General features: G+C 31.5%; 2 pseudogenes across 1 annotated transcript in view; one reads left to right on the top strand and one right to left on the bottom strand.

Annotated features, from left to right (window-relative positions):
* The window catches only part of LOC149890318 (uncharacterized), a 35275-nt pseudogene extending 22396 nt beyond the window's left edge, over positions 1-12879 (top strand). The window contains exon 3 of the transcript XR_016451585.1: positions 11937-12879. The product of XR_016451585.1 is annotated as an uncharacterized LOC149890318 (transcript). The remainder of the gene's footprint in view (positions 1-11936) is intronic.
* LOC149890319 (uncharacterized) lies at positions 9850-10574 on the bottom strand (annotated as a pseudogene).
* Positions 12880-14869: the final 1990 nt, after the last annotated feature.

Below are 14869 nucleotides of genomic sequence, written 5' to 3'. Positions count from 1 at the left end.
AGCAGCTCCAACGATCAGCAGCGACTATTCCTCGCTCGGGGGTTCGCTGCGTCCAAAAAAGTTGTCCAGAAAAAACGCCATCCGAATCCAAGAGCTGGTTAAAATGGACAACCTTGTGAAAATGGGAAGCGGACTTAAAATTGCATAAAAAATCGCAGATTATCCCGGATCCAAAGGATCTGAGGATCCGAAATTTTTTTTCTTTTGTATAGAAAAATGGCATATTCCGATGTTTTAAACATTACAGAAGAAATCATTGTTGATGAATAAATTGAGAGATTTGAATTTCACGAATACAAACCGGTCAGCACCAATTTAAACACGGACAGGGAAATAAGAATCAGCATCGAGCAGCAAGATTTGTTCACGCTTCCCTCTGAGGCGTACCTTTTGGTCGAAGGAAGACTGACAAAAGCAGACGGGACTTCCTATGCAGATGCAGATTTGGTTTCTCTTGCAAACAACGGCATTATGCACCTGTTCAGTCAGATTTCTTATCAGTTATCGAATCAAGAGATTGAAACCATATACAGTCCAGGTCAAGCCACCACCATGCTGGGTTTCCTTAAATATCCGGTGGAGTACCAAGTGTCGGAAGGAATGAATCAGCTGTGGCAAAGAGACACCACTGCCGTTGCTGAACTTGCAAACAGCGGGTTTAGTCAAAGACAAGATTTCATCATTAAGCAGCCCGCAACCAAAGGAACATTTTCATTTTGCATTCCTTTGAAACACATTTTTGGTTTTTGCGAAGATTACGAAAAAGTTCTTTACGGATTTAAGCACACGATTACTCTTATGAGAAAAAGCGACGCTGATGCAATTTTTAAGAGCGCTGAAACAGCCGCAGGAAAAGTGGACTTGAGCAAACTGTCTTTGTTTATGCCTCATGTCACCCCCTCTTTTATGGCAAACAGCAATCTTTACAAACTCATCGAGTCCAAAGTGGACGTGCCGTTGTCGTTTAAATCCCGACAGTGTGACACCATTGCCGTGCCAGTGTCCAATACATTCAGTTGGAGGTTGAGCGCAAGATCTGCAAGTGAACGGCCGAGGTACATCATTGTTGGATTTCAGACCAACAAAGACGGAAATCAAGATTTAAACCCTTCCGTATTCAACCACTGCGATTTGAAAAACTTGTACGTCACTTTAAACAGCGAAAGGTACCCTGCCAACAAGATTTTTGGAATCAGCGAAATTATCGCTCAGCCGAATTTGACGGCGCTGAATTACAGACACATTTCCCCTCTTTTCGTTTATGACGTGAGCAAGCAGGCTGAGAGGTTAAAATCAACCGTGTTGGACGTGCAAATTAAGGCTACCTTTAACGCAAACGTTCCTGCAGACACTCAAGCTTTTGCGGTCGTCATTTCTGATAAACTGCTAAGAATCAAATCCGACGGAAACCGAATGAACGTCGGATTTGATTCTTAGTAGTTTGTCAGAAACCGAATAAATTGGTCCTTAATAAAAGGATGAATTTTACTAAAAAGAATTTGAAAAATTTGCTTATCGAAAATAGCGTTTCCAAAACGTCGAAAAGCAAAATGGGGTTGGCGATGATTGCGCTGGAGAACCATCTGATCAACAAAAATGCGATGATGGAGGACGTCAAGCCGATAGATTCAAAATATGAAAGGCTCCGTTTGATCCGAAACAATCCCGTGGCTGTGAAAATGACTCATGCTGAAACGGGAAAAGTGATCGAATATGGCTCTCTTTACAAAGCGATGAAAGAGACGGGACATGGCAACAATTATTTGGAGAAATGAAACGAAATAAAAATTTCGTTTCACCCGTTTTTTCTGGAGTGCAGCAAAAGAGAGTCTGATGCGATTAAAAAAAGGCAGCTCGAGGTCCTTGCGTTTAAGGTTGAAAGCAACTCGTTCAAAATTCCTGAAATGTACAGCGATGAAAAAAGAGACGAGCTTTACGCGATTTTGTGGGAAGAGGATGACATTTCGCGAATGGAAAAAGAAATCAAAGAACACAACAGAGAGTGGAGCAATTTGAAAAAACGAGAAAAGCTGAGAGCGATCGACAGACACGTGCTCGGTTTGGACTGCGATTTCGAAGAAAAGAAAAAAATGTCTGGAAAACTGAAAATGGACGCGCTGCTCAAAAAATCCGAAGATTTTCCCGGATCCAAAAATTGCTGAAAATAAAAAATTGAATTCGAGAAAAATAAATTCCAGCTCAAATAAAAAAGATGGGTAATATGCAAAGCAAAATGTTTGAAGATGCAGTTGACAAATTAATGGTAAAAATCGTGGAGCAAAACAAAATGATTAAAAAAATCAATAGTTGCCGATCTCGAGTGGGAACAGCCCTCGGTTGAAAGAAAAAAAAGGTCTGAAGATGGATACAGGCAACTGATGAAAATGATTAAAGACTTCTCCCTTCTCAGAAGTCAACTGTACTCAGAATTCATGGAAATTCCCAATGAGAAAATAAGATACAAGAGAATGATTAAAAATCGGTTTCGTGAAGACATGGGAAATATTGACAATATATTGAAGTGAAATGACGCTATCAACGAATACTATGCTGAAAAAGAATTAAAAAGAGACCAATTAAATATTCGAGACATGTTGATTGATATCAGTTTCACTTTAAAATGGATGTGGATTCAAACTGAGTTCATGTTGTCAACTTTTTAATTCTTTTCGAAGAATTATAAAATTAGAAAAATTTTCTAGGAATCTGAAAAATGTTGGTTGAAGAAATAAGAGAGTTAAAAGAGGAAAGAAAAAAGTTGGCAGAGAGAAGAAAAGAGTTGGTGAAAAAAAGAAAAGAGTTGGAAAATGAAAAGTATCTGAAAATGGAAAGTGAAAGAATGTTGTACGATTTGATTTTTGAAAATGAAGAAACGGAGTTTGAAAATGAAGAAACGGAGTTTGAAAATGAAGAAACGGAGTTTGAAAAGGATAGAAGAGAGTTGGAAGAGGAAATTGTTTTTTGTAAAAATGTGGAAGAAGACTTGATAAAAGGAATAAATGAAAGTGTATATAAAAGAATGACGTTGGAAGATGAAAGAAGAGAGTTTGAAGAGGAAACTAGTTTTTGTGAACCTTTTTAATTCTTTTCGAAGAATTAAAAAAATTGAATTCGAGTTAAATAAATTCCAGCTCAAATAAAAAAAATGGAAATTATTCAAAAGACAATCTTTTCAATAAATGAAAAAGAATTGGAAAAAAACTCAAAATTTCAAAAAGTTTTTAGTAATATGCGAAAAGATGATCTTTTAGACGCTCTTGATGGAAAACCAAAGTCAGATTTTGCTACAACCTATTCGAAAAGTTTGATTAAATTACTAAACAGCATCAAAAAAATTCCTTAGGAACTTCAAAAGAAATTGTTCAAAAAATGCCAGTTGAAGAAGTTATAGAGCTTATAAAATTGGTTGTTGTTTTTAATAGTTTGGTACAAAGTTGTGGAAAATTAAGTTTTAGAAATCATAACAGACATCGTGAAGTTGTTGAACAAATTAAAGCAACTAGAAATATGTTTATATAAAGTTTTTAATATTATTTTAATTTTTAATTCTTTTCGAAGAGTTAAAAAAAATTGAATTTCAGATAAATAAAAATCTTTCCAAATAAAAAAGATGATTTACACAAAAAAGGCTTTGAAAGATTTGCTGATCAAAAACGGCATTACCCAAACGGCAGACACTTTGATGGCTTTGACACTGATTGCGTTTGAAAACAATCTGATCGATAAAAGCGATTTAATGGAAAAGGTGAAAGAAAAGAAACCTGTGGGGAGACCAAGAATACATGCACCAAAAGAAAAAAAACCCATCAACCCTAAATGGAAAAGACTTGAAAACATCAGAACTCATCCTTTCACTTTAAAAATAACCCATGTTGAAACGGGAAAAAGGATCGAATATGGCTCTTTACAAATTAAGAAAAGAGACGGGTCACTGTTGGAAATACTTTGATGATAAACACGGTTATAAAATAGAAATGAGAAAAACTTAAATTTGTTAAAAGTTTAAATTTTTTTGCTGAAATTGAAAATGGGTTAAAGAAATTTTTTTCCTTATATGAAATGAGTGACAAAGCAAATAAAAAAGTTAAAGAGAAATCTTTACCAGCATTACGAAAGGATGCCAAAGAAAGAGCGATAAAACGCTACACAAAAATGACCAGGGAAGAGCTCGTTGAGGCCATAAAAAACACGAGACCTGTTATCGGTTCTAAACCTGCAGCTCGTAGACGGACGACTGATGCAAGGCCAATTGTTCAAAGACTGCGTGAAAGACCGGTTCCTGCTCCTCGTTCCGTTTCAAGCGACTTGATTTCATTCGGACCTGCTCGCTTGCAAAATCAGGTGACTAGATATGAACCATCTATTCTTGACACACCTGTTGCCAATTCAACGAACGTCATTACACCTAGACCGGTTCCTGCTCCTCGTCTTGGTTTGTTTACAAGAATTGCAACGACTATCTTCAACGGTTTCAACCAAGTAAATGCTCTTATTGATCCATTCATTCCAAATACTGTGAAGAATGCAGTAAGCAGCGTGAGAAATGGAGTGGAAAAAACGATAAAGTCTCTTAAAGGTCTTGTATTTTATGTTAGACCTGTTCCTGCACCTCGTGCTGTTAAGATAAAGTTTGTATTGACTGAGCATGCGCTAAATCACATCACTGAGCAATTTTCTTACACCCCCTCTGGAAATTATCAAGATCCTAATGCCTTTTTAAACATGGTTAAAGAGGCCGCGATCAAAGTCATTAAAAAAAACACAAAAACGAACCTTTTTTTAACCTGCGAAAAGACGCGTGTGAATATTGCTACTGGAGAAGAAACTCTTCGCACTGTGGTCTTCCCGTCCAAATACGATATTGTTTATGAATCCACAATCAAAGGGGAATTCTTTGAAACATTTAAAGAAAGAATTCTTGAAAACATGTCCAATTACAACAAGGAAGGATCCAATTGGAAAGTTTCCAAAATTTTGAAAATAGACGTTAACATGATTGATTACGAACCTTTCATCGAACATCGAGCTTCCTGATGAACTGAAAAACAAAAAGGCTATTATCAACATGGAAAAAGACGACAATCAATGCTTTAAATGGTATGTTACCAGAGCGTTGAGTTTGGAGAATAAAAATAATGGAAGAATTGACAATGAGCTCATTAAAAAATCAGAAGAGTTAAAATGGGAAGGAATGGAATTTCCTGTCAAGTAATATCAAATCGACAAGTTTGAAAATATCAATCCAGACATTAGCATCAACGTCTTTCGGTATGATGAAAAAATACTTCATCCTTTACGAATATCCAAAATTTTAGATCGAAAGCATACTGTTGATTTGCTACTCATTTCAAACGATGACACTAGCCATTACTGCGTGATTAAAAACTTCAGTCGACTTGCCAGTTCTTCAGTAACAAAAGGAAAAAGAAAACAAAATTTTTGCAGAAATTGTCTCCAAGCTTATGACCAAAAAGAAAAGCTCCAAAAATATCGAGTTGACTGCTATAAACACATCTCGGTTCGAATCGAACTTCCTAAAGAAGGAACAACCGTTCAGTTTAAAAACTACAACATGTCCATGAGAGTTCCGTTTGTGGTGTATGCTGACTTTCAAAGTTTCATCAAACCTGTCAACACTTGCGTTCCCGACTCAAAACAGTCTTACACCTAACAAAAACACGTTCCAAGCTCCTTCTGCTATTACATCTAATGCTTCGACGAAACCATTTATAAAGGAAAACCAGTCACGTACACAGCAAAAAGCAATGATGACGACGTTGCGCAAAAATTTGTAAACAGTATCGAAAAAGACCTTACAAAGATTTTCAACAAGATTGATTTATTACAACATTACAGGGAGAAAAAGAAAGTTGTGACTAATGAGGATGAAAAGAATTTTAAAAATGCAACACAATGCCACATTTGCAGTAAAAATCTTGACAGTAATAAAGTCTTAGACCACTGCCATTTGACTGGAAAGTATCGAGGAGCTGCTCACAAAAATTGCAACATAAAATATCAAATTCCAAAAATCATACCCATCCTATTACATAATTTGTCTGGTTACGATTGCCATTTGTTCATCAAGAAATTAGGTGGTAAACTCAATTGCATCCCCAACAACGATGAAAAATACATCAGCTTCACAAAAAGCATCAAAGTAACAGAGTATAAAAAAATATGGTAAACTAGAGGAAGTGTGGAAAGAATTGAGGTTTATTGACAGCTTCAGATTCATGTCTGAAAGTTTAGACAGTTTGGCTAAAAATCTAAACATCGATCAGTGCTATTAAAGCATTCGACTCCAAATTGAACGACACTAAAATAGAAGATGAAGATTATGCACATAATGTTTGGAACGAATTTAAATGTATCACGTTTAAAGACTACCTCGAGCTGTACAACGTTTCAGACGTGCTTATACTTGCAGATGTTATTGAAAATTTCAGAGACGTGTGTATGAATTATTACGGTTAAGATCCCGTTTGGTATTACACCTCCCCTGGACTCGGTATAGACGCTTGTTATAAAATGACCGGAGTTGAATTAGAACTTCTGAGCAATCCTGATATGCTTCGCATGATACAAAAGGGAGTACGAGGTGGAATCAGCATGATCTTGAACCGACTTGGAACAGCTAATAACAAATACATGAACAAATATGATCCTAGCAAACCATCGAAATTCATACAGTATTTAGACGCTAACAACTTGTACGGATGGGCGATGAGCAAACCTCTTCCCGTTGGAGGATTCAAATGGATGACTGAAGACGAACTCTTAAATTGGAAATCCATGCCATGCATTGTTGAAGTCGATTTGGATTACCCTGATCACCTTCACGACAAACACAACGATTACCCTTTAGCACCTGAAAGAATGCTCATTGGGAAAGTAGAAAAACTGATTCCAAATTTAAACCCTAAAAAGGAATATGTTGTCTATCATGAAAACTTAAAACTCTATGAACGAATGGGATTGACCATTACAAAAATTCATTGAGGTTTCACCTTTAAAGAAGAACCTTGGATGAAACCATACATCGGCTTCAACACCATTTTAAGAGCAAAAGCCCCCAACGAATTTGAGAAGAATTTTTTCAAAATCATGAACAATTCTGTGTTTGGAAAAACCATGGAAAACATCGAAAATCATGTTGACGTTAGGCTTGTCACTACAAAAAAAGAAGCTTTAAAATTATCCAAAAAAACTCAACTCGAAAGCCGCACCATTTTTGATAAAAACTTGATCGCCGTTCACATGAAGAGAACAAAGTTAGTTTACAACAAACCCATTTATTTAGGAATGTGCATCCTCGACATCAGCAAAATTTTAATTGCTGAATTCCATTACGACTACATCAAACATAAAATACGGTGATCGGGCAAGATTATTAATGACTGATACAGACTCGCTCTTTTACGAAATTGAAGCGGAAGATTTTTATAAAGATATTGCTGATGATGTACTAGAAAAATTCGACACGAGTGGATTTGACAAAGAACATCCTGCTATTAAAAATGTCGGATTCAAAGTTGGCGCTAACAAAAAAGTCATCGGAATGTTCAAAGACGAGACTTAAGGAAAGCAAATTGAAGAATTTGTCGGACTTAGACCTAAACTCTACTCTTACAAGATCATTGAAGAAGAAGAACACAAAAAATGCAAAGGTGTCAAGAAAATCATCAAGATTACAAAAACTGCTTAATGATTGGAAAAGAACAGCTCAGAACCATGAACGTCATCCGATCCCATCTTCACGACATTTACACCGAAGAAATAAACAAAGTCGCATTCAGCGCTAACGATGATAAAAGATTCATTTTGGAAGACGGCATTCACACCTTGGCAAAAGGGCATTACAGAGAACCACAGCAGCAATAAGATTGCGGTAAAAAATTATCACGGTAACAAATGACAAGAAATAACAACTTCAGCGCAGATTTTTTGAAAAAAGGTAAGTCAACAAAAAAAAATAATTCAAAAACAACAAAAAATATACGCTTAGAATGCTAAATTTACGCTATTAAACCCTCTAAAATGAAAATGAGCCAGAACCCGCATTTTACATCTACTAACGGCCTTAAGTTCAATGAAGCAAAGTTTAAAAAGAAGAATACATTTTTTTCTTTAGATGTTTTGACCAATAGCGTAAAACTAGACAAACAAACTGATTGTTGTGTCGACCCAACACTCCTTTTTAATAGACTTGCAGCAATCGCAGAAAGAGAGGATGACGTTTAACTATATTTTGATTATGAGTTTACTCATCTCCCACAATCATTATTTAAAAATAATCTAATGCTGAAAGCAAACAAATCATCTTTGCGTAAAGTGATTCTTCCTGACCACGAAATTAAAGCAAGTATGCCACCATAATAGTATGCCACCATAATAGTAACAGTAATATTAACAATAATAATATTAATAATTATAATAATAATAGTAATATTAACAATAATAATAGTAATAATTATAATAGTGATAATTATTATTACTATTATTACTATTATTATTATAGTGATAATAGTAATAATAATAATAATAATAATAATAATAATAATAATAATAATAATAATAATAATAATAATAATAATAATAATAATAATAATAATAATAATATGATAATAATAATAGTTATAATAATAATAATAATAATAATAATAATAATAATAATAATAATAATAATAATAATAATAATAATAATAGTAACAGTAATATTAACAATAATAATATTAATAATTATAATAATAATAGTAATATTAACAATAATAATAGTAATAATTATAATAGTGATAATTATTATTACTATTATTACTATTATTATTATAGCGATAATAGTAATAATAATAATAATAATAATAATAATAATAATAATAATAATTATTTTTATTATTATTATTACTATTATTATTATTATTATTATTATTATTATTAATAATATGTATAATAATAAAATAATAAAATTAATATTATTAATAAATATAATAATATTATTAATATTAAATATAATAATAATAATAATAATAATAATAATAATAATTATTATTATTATTATTATTATTATTATTATTATTATTATTATTATTATTATTATTATTATTATTATTATTATTATTATTATTATTATTATTATTATTATTATTATTATTATTATCACTATGTCACATTACTAAATAATTGCTAAAACTGAGAAGCGGTTAACTATATGCAAAAGTCTTTTTCAAAAAAAAGCAATTACAAGTCATAAACTAAGAAGTTTTCAAAAAATGCACCAATAATATCATATAGCATACAAATGATGCAAATTGCAATAATGTATCACTGCAAGTCATAACTAATTAAAAATATACCAAGAAATACACATGAATAATTACACGTAATAACAATTATTTAACTAAATTTTCAACGAGCATAACTGAATTAAACAAATAAGAGTATATGAAATCAGGTCCTCTGTGGTATAAGGCAAAATATATTTACAGGCTGGACAAACCAGTATAATGTATACAGTGCTTGAAAAACAGATCACTTTGGGCACTATTTTCAATAAATCATAACTTAGACCATGGCAAACAGTTTGTAAACTCTTAACTGATGCTAGATTAAAAAACATTGTTCACTGTTTAACATTTGTAACTGCATCATCAGGACTATTGTGATCTATAATAACTCAAGATTAATATGTTGCTGTTAAATGTGGGCATACAAATTTGAAGTGAATACTTACTAAACAAAATCTGATAGTGTTGCAGTGCTCAAAATTTGATTTTGCTTCGTTGGCCAATCAAGCTACACTGTTGCGCTTGCTTAGATGTCATTAAATAGGCCATGTTTTGCTTGATAAATTGTGTCAAGCTGCCTCCACCATTACTGACAAGAACTAGGAAAGACATTGCTACCTTCAAATTCTACAGTTGAACTAAGAATTGGCCAGACAGAAATCTTGAGCTGTTAAATAAATGAATACCATCAATATTTATGTGAATTGTAAGCTGTGTAATATCAGATGAAATTGAAGATTTATTTAGGAGCAAAGATAAAAAGTTTTTTAATCCTATATAAAAATATTCACCACCAGCTACAGAAGCAGTAATGTTTCAATCAGTTCTAAGAAGTGTTCTAGCATCTTTAGGCAAATCTAAATTTGATTTTTGCAAATTCTGAAGCAAATTATTTATAGCACTATGAGATATGTTAAATGCAATCGTCCATTGCCTTAACTTATCCGATACAATTTCATTAACTTTTGTTACGGAATTGTTGCCATCAATACCATCACTGTCAAAATCATCATGTAAACAAGCTTTCCATTCGATGTTATCACTAGATTCTTCAAAACTAATGATAGAGTTACTAAAAGGTAAGTTTATATTGTCATCCAACCAGCATTAATTTTCGGGAATTTTAGGAGAAGACTCGGGTAACAAAGTATTTTTGACAATTGGACATGATTTAGAAGAATTAAACACTAAAATATTATTCAACAACTCGGATTAATTTCATGATACTTCTTTCACTATTCTTGCTAATTCAGCAGCAATTTTTCTACGTTTTGTTCTGTCTGAACTCATAGTAAGGTTACTTATATCTTCGTAATTTTACAAAATATTTTTCTATTATTTAACAAAATTAATTAATTAGCAAACAATAAATAGATAATAATATAATAACAAATAATATAAAAAAAGTATATGGGTAATAAAATCTTATTAGGTTATAAATACTCCCCAATTACTAAAATAGTTTTATTATAAATTAAATGAAGATAGATTTTATAAATTATTAACAACGTATATGTTGCTTTCTCCCGGCGAATAAAATAATAAAAAAACTCCCATCTACAAAAAATTCGCCTTCAATTTACACTTTACAAATCAACTCAAATATGTCCATAAAAATACCGCTCAAAGTATGTTTATGGGTAATTCCGCATCAAATCACCCAAAATTTAGAAAATTTTGAACCATGGGTCCTCAAATTTTTTAAAAATTTCTTTGGCTGTTGCATCTTAAAAAGAAAAGTTAACACATAAAATTTCAGCTAAAAATGTTGAGCGGTTGACAAGATACTGCAATTTTAATATTGACCTGGTTTCCCAAAATGACCCGGTTTTCATAACATTCTGAAAAAACATTTTGCTTAAAAAAATAAGAAATAAAAATGGCAAAAATATGAAAATAAACATATATAATGTTTTTTTGATGCTGAATTCAATAAAAGTACTTAAAATGCTCAAATATAAAAGGAACATGCTTAAAAGTTAATAAAACAACTAGTTTCTATAAACCAACTTTGGGGCCCAATATCTCAAAACACCCCCGTCAAATTTTTTTTTTTTTTGCTGTTAATATTTTCAACTGCTTATAATCTTACTGGGCACAAAAAATCTAACTAGAAAAACAACTGAAACTTATGGAACTTTAATTTCAATGATTTATTACTTTTTGAAGAAATTATTTTAAAAAACATGCAAATAGAATTCTGTAAAATATTATATTTAGTTTATAGACTCCTTAAAAAAAAAAAAAAAAAAAAAGAATTTTGTTATATTTAAGGAAGTCTTAATTATATGATAACTTAGTTATTTGATCTTAACAACTGAAAAAAACATCCTGTTTTGTTTTTATATAAAAACTGAATAAGTGTGATATTGATGTGCATTTGTTTTTAAAATTTTGGTAACTATATTTTGTAAAAGTTTATAATAACTAGTTTATAAAAAGTTCAGTTATAAAACAATATTTATTGGTAAATTTTATTTAAATTTTAACAAATTAACAATTTCATATATATATATTTCATATATATATATATATATATATGTAGATTGTATATATATATAAATATATCTATAAAGAAAATAACCAATATCTATCAGTGTAAAAAAATATACAACAGAGGGATTCTGAAAAGGTTTTAATTCTTTCTTTATCAAAAAACTTTCCAATCTGTCTAAATTACATATATTCACTGATGGTTGCGCAGGACAGTACAAAAGTTGTAAAAGCTTTTACAATCTATGCCAACTAGAAAGTGAATTTGACCTTAAAGTTGAATGGAATTTTTTTGCCACATCCCATGGAAAGTCACCATGCAATGGGATTGGCAGTACTGTAAAAAGGTTAACAGCACAAAAAAGTTTAAAACAACCATACAGAAACCAAATTCTCACATCAGAAGCTATGTATGAATTTTGTATTGAGAAAATCAAGGTTGTTAACTTCATTTACATAAAGGGATTGGACTTACAATTGCAACATGAAGAGCAAAAAGAAAGGTACACTGGTGTAACAACTCTACCTGGTACTGGTAGCTTTCATCAATTTATGATCTTGGAGATAACAGGGTTGGGGCAAAGAGGTGTAGTACGGACAATAATTATTCAATAATCCACAATCTTAAAAAGAAACAAGATATATTTCAACTTGATACTGTTGCTTTAGGTTGTTATGTAGCTGTAGTCTGTGTAGTAATGGATCGGCATTGTAACTAAATCCAACCTAGAAGAAGTTGATGCTAAAGTTAAATTTCTTCACCCAAATGGTCCATCAATCTGTTTTAACTGGCCTGAAAGAGACGACTACTGTTTTATTCCCAACACCAACATATTGAAAAAACTATCTGTTCCACAAGCTTGCTCCAGTTCCGGTAGAAACTATGTGTTTGAAAATGCTGAAATAGAGGAAGTACAAGTAAAATGGGAACAATATTGTAAACTATTACAAATACAGTCAAAATAACTTACATCTTCGATACCTTTAAAAATCTTGTATATTTAAGTGACTGTTTAAATTACGATTAACTTATTTTTATTTTATTTACAAATATTTTTTGGGAATTTCTTGAAAAAGTAATAGATCTTTGAAATTAAAGTTCCATATGTTTCTGTTGTTTTTCCAGTTAGATTTTTTGTGCCTAGTAAGATTATAAGCAGTTGAAAATATTAACAGCAAAAAAAAAAAAAATTTGACAGGGGTGTTTTGAGATATTAGGCCCCAAAGTTGGTTTATAGAAACTAGTTGTTTTATTAACTTTTAAGCATGTTCCTTTTATATTTGAGCATTTTAAGTATTTTTATTGAATTCAGCATAAAAAAAAAATTATATATGTTTATTTTCATATTTTTGCCATTTTTATTTCTTATTTTTTTAAGAAAAATGTTTTTTCAGAATGTTATGAAAACCGGGTCATTTTGGGAAACCAGGACAATATTAAAATTGCAGTATCTTGTCAACCGCTCAACATTTTTAGCTGAAATTTTGCATGTAATATTTTTTTATAATAAGGAATAATGTGTCAAAATATAACACAAAAGGAAGACACATGGTTCAATGGACTGGGTGATTTGATGTGGAATTACCCTTATAGGATTTTAAGGAAACTGCGCAATGTCCACTCTTTGTAATTGCTTTCGCGCGTAGTTTAATTACAGTATCTCAACAACTAAAAACCAGTGTTTTCAACTTAATGTTTCAATCAATTTGCAAAAATCAACATATAATTATCTATAAATAGTTATTGCAAACATAACGAAAACATAATGAAACTGCAATTCCTAAAATACTGTTAGTAAAAAAATTGTTCTCAAATATATTTTACTATAATCAAACAGTAAAAAATTTGTTCTTATCCGACAATCGTAATTTAAAAACGTATAACTTTAACGAAATATTTGAAAAATATATCCAAAAAAAAAAAAAAAATACCACTATTTGAAAAAGAAACAACATTAAAGCATAAAAGAAATATAATATTAACAAAGTATCGCAAACACACAACAAAATGGCAATTTCAAACTTTATCCCTGAGGTAAATTCTAAAACAGTCAATATGTGGCGTTAACGCCCGGGAAAACCGTACGGTTCCCGTCAGACTCCCGGTGCCATAACCTGGATAAAAACTATACCAGATCCCCGGTTCAATACCGTACGGGACCCGTCTGTATAGGCTAGCTGGGTATGGGCAATCGAGGCAAAAATTATAATATTTTTTTACTTTAAGTTGTAGATCTTACTTTATAGCGTCTTGTGTCAAAGTTTCATTTAGATATATTAAACAGTTCTTAAGTTATCAATTGCTAAAAAAAATTGACTTTTTCTTGAATTGCAGCCATTATGGACGACTGCAATGAATTTTTTAAATTTTTTTTTAGTAATTTTGCACTAATTTTGTAGGATCTACTATAAAATATATCGTTCCATTGCATGCAATACCAAGTTGTCATTTTAGGTTTAACAGGGGGCATACCCCTAACCGTTTGCAAACGTAGTCAAAAGTTTTATGCAGATAATTATTTGTTGCTAATATTTTTAGTCAAATTTTCTTTTGCATTAAAATTTTGTCTACCTTTTTTTTTTTTTTTTTTTTTAGCAGTTCAAAATTGTTAATTATTTATAACATAATTCATCATCTGCTCATTTTTCAAGCAAGAAATTTTAAACCTAATTTCAAGGAAAGAAAATTGTATATGGATTGAATTATAATAAGATTATCAGCCCGTTATCAGAATAAAAATGTTATCAGTATTTCTAAATTTAAAAACTAATAAAAAGACTTGTTCGAGCATTTACGTTGGTATATCGCGAATAATACGAATTATATTAGCTCTCAATGCTTCAATCGTTGCTGGCTAAACAGCAAAGATTTTACACTTTACGTAACTTCAAAGAAAAAAAATCTAAAGGTGTAAAAAAACATCACACAATCATGGTGGCTAACTCAACGGCCTGAGACGAGAAATGATTGGTTTATCAAAAAGAATACGCAATAAATCTATTATTTCACAGGCTGTAGCAAGTAGCACAGTATTGTTTAAACTAAATGTCATGATCTCGGGTTTCAATTTCAGGCAGCGAGTTGTCTGTTT

Source organism: Hydra viridissima, unplaced genomic scaffold (assembly GCF_058129835.1).
Source record: "Hydra viridissima isolate aposymbiotic clone 2 unplaced genomic scaffold, HvirCarnegie_v1 scaffold_4, whole genome shotgun sequence".
NCBI classification, from domain to species: Eukaryota; Metazoa; Cnidaria; class Hydrozoa; order Anthoathecata; family Hydridae; genus Hydra; species Hydra viridissima.
This window is presented reverse-complemented; position numbering and strand designations above follow the sequence as displayed.